We start from the raw sequence: 2788 nt of genomic DNA on the forward strand, positions 1-2788 counted from the left end.
AGAGCCAACTCGTTAAAAATACAAATTAACAATCTTTTGCATTGATATGTTTGTTTTCCAGGCTCCAGATGGACCGACTGAATAGCATACACACTTCACCTCTGGATACGAATCATAGTTGAGTGTCAGAGCATGACGAGCAGTTTGAATATAAGTATTTATCTATCGAAACGTTGCAACCTGACTTATAACATCACAGCGCCACAGTTAATGGCTTAATTTAAAGCTTAAATTACTTTTATATATACATATATAGCTATATATCTATAGATTTTGATGCTTTCATTGATTCCAAAGCAAAAGTAATGCTGATCAACACTGATAGAAAACTGGTAAATGTCCTTTAACTTCCAGTTTTATATGTTTAAATGAGGCGGGTGAAGCTCCTGCAGGACCTTTGGAGCAGAACAGGCCACGAAAGCTCCAGGTTTAACTGAATGGAAATCATTTTTTTTTCTGCTTTATTCTGTTTTATCGTCGTTTTTATCATCCCAGCCGCAGTTATTATTCACCCGTTTGTAGTTGCCTTCATCATCAAGCTTGTTTTCTTGCTTTATTTTCATCTCCTTTTTGTTTGGTGTTAGAGCAGTAATAAATGTTTAAAAAATGAAACCCTAACGTGTTCTGTCTTCTTAATCCCGTTTCAGTCACACAGTGTGCGCTGCTCCATCAATACACAGAGATAAACCAGTGGTTGTTACAGTGCAGACAACAGGAACCCAAGATATCTGTCTTATCAACTTGATTTAATTGAATTATATGCATGGATGGATGCATCATTGCATCCAGCAGGCAGGCCTGTCCAGCACCCGTACCCTCTCCTTTACCCTTGCCTTTCTACTGTGAGCAGAATGTGGTTTTACGTGGAAAAGATTTGGTCTTGAAGGCAGCATATGTTGCTTTAAAATCTGAGTGAACTTTTTCTGCATTAATGCTGCCATCACAGAAGTGGAAATGAGCTTTTCCCAGGGCACTGATACCACCCCATATATCACAGAGCCTGGCAGCAGGGACTGCTCGCTGACAACATCTTCTGAGCTTCTTTTTTTGGGAAAAATACAGATTTCTGAAACCTTTTTCAACGATTGGTTTGGATGCTGTGCTGCTGGAAGGACTTCAGCTGGTAACTGGCAATCTTTCAACATATCTGTTACGATGCATAACCATGGCAACGGGAACGTTGTTAACCTGTTGTAGCTTTCCAAAGCCCAAGTAATGGCTGGAAAAAGACCCCAAAGGAAGAGGAAGATAAGAGACATGGCTGCAGGAACAACCAACACCTCTTTACTCAGCTGTCAGACAGTAAAGGAGGAGGATTACAGAGCTCTTTAACAACAGGAGAAGTGTCTCTGCATCCCAGATGTTGAACTGTGGGACCTGTCCATGTTGAGGCTGTGTGACATAATCAGCCGAGTTGTTGCCAAGCTACGAAAACAGCCCCCCAACCCAGCGATTATTCAAGTATTACTAAATTTAACTGAACTGAAACGGAACAAATGATAACTAAATGAATAAAGCTCAAACACTACTACACAGTTAGTAAAATTACTGATGTGTTTTCAGGGTCTCAAACTGCTATTTTGGTGGATATATGCAGACTGAGCCGATAAGTGTCCAGACACAAACAAGCAGACAGCCTTTAAAAGTGGATTTGGAGGAGGATTGTTTGCATTTCTTTTAGAGGATTATTGCTGGCAGCTGCCGTGGAAATAAAGGCCATCAAAGCCTGAGTGGGATTCATTTGTTTTAACAATGAGACTGTGGCAGCAGCTCAAACTAAACAGTCCAACGTGAGAAGTTGTTGGTGGCTCACATTTCAACCGAGGCTTTGTTTAACAATTATCAAGTAGTTTAGCTGTAATGTCACAGCAAGTTGAAGTAAGGGACAAGGCCTGAGTGGAGTGGAGTGCTTTGTTTCTTCTTGATTTACACGGTTGATGTCAGCTGCTCTCTTTGAACTCAGTTAGTTTCCTTTAGAAATGCGTAGAAACATCATGTAACACCACAGGACACGTAAACCTTAGAAACTGGCATTCGTTTCCAGAGTATCTGATAAAAACTTGATCATATGGGGATGCTTTTATAAAGGGACAGCTTAAAGATCTGGAAAATACTCTTCAGTTTTTCTTTTGTCGGATCTGGATACAGAAGATGTGACTCAGACAAGAATTATTCTGGAGCATCAAAGACTGATGTGGCAGTTAAACCGTGAGCAAGAGGGCGGGTGACATGGGCTGACAGCATGAGCAGAGGCAGCAGATCTGTGGCACAAAGAGAATATGGTCATCACAAAGAGCAAAAGAAATGGAGACTTTCAGTTTAGCCCTTTAACACAGAAAAAAAATGCTACAAATCAAATCTTCTAATTGTATGAAGACAGAACCATCTGGGAAGCAGCTGTCTGGAAAAGGGCAGGTTATTATATGACAAATCTGTCTTTCACCATCTATTTTGAGCAAATTTCAATCAATCAGGCCAACAAAGTGCCTCAGACACATTGAAAACCTGTCCGTATCTGCTAGTATTAGACACTGAGTGATCCAAACTATTGTGTTATGGCCACAAACTGAGAATTTAGAGCCCGATTATGGATTTTACAAATGCTCCATTATGTTTTACACAGCAAGAAGGGGGATAGCTTTGGCACAATGTCCTGATGCCTCTCATGAGTCTGGAACATTTTTCATTCATTAATCACTACGACTCCATCCTCCTGTTGACAACACACAGAAAGCAAAATGTTGAGAGGATGCCTGTAATAATAGTTCAGAAAACAGAGGAGGTGGGA

Source organism: Odontesthes bonariensis, chromosome 21, assembly GCF_027942865.1.
Source record: "Odontesthes bonariensis isolate fOdoBon6 chromosome 21, fOdoBon6.hap1, whole genome shotgun sequence".
In the NCBI taxonomy this organism is placed as follows: domain Eukaryota; kingdom Metazoa; phylum Chordata; class Actinopteri; order Atheriniformes; family Atherinopsidae; genus Odontesthes; species Odontesthes bonariensis.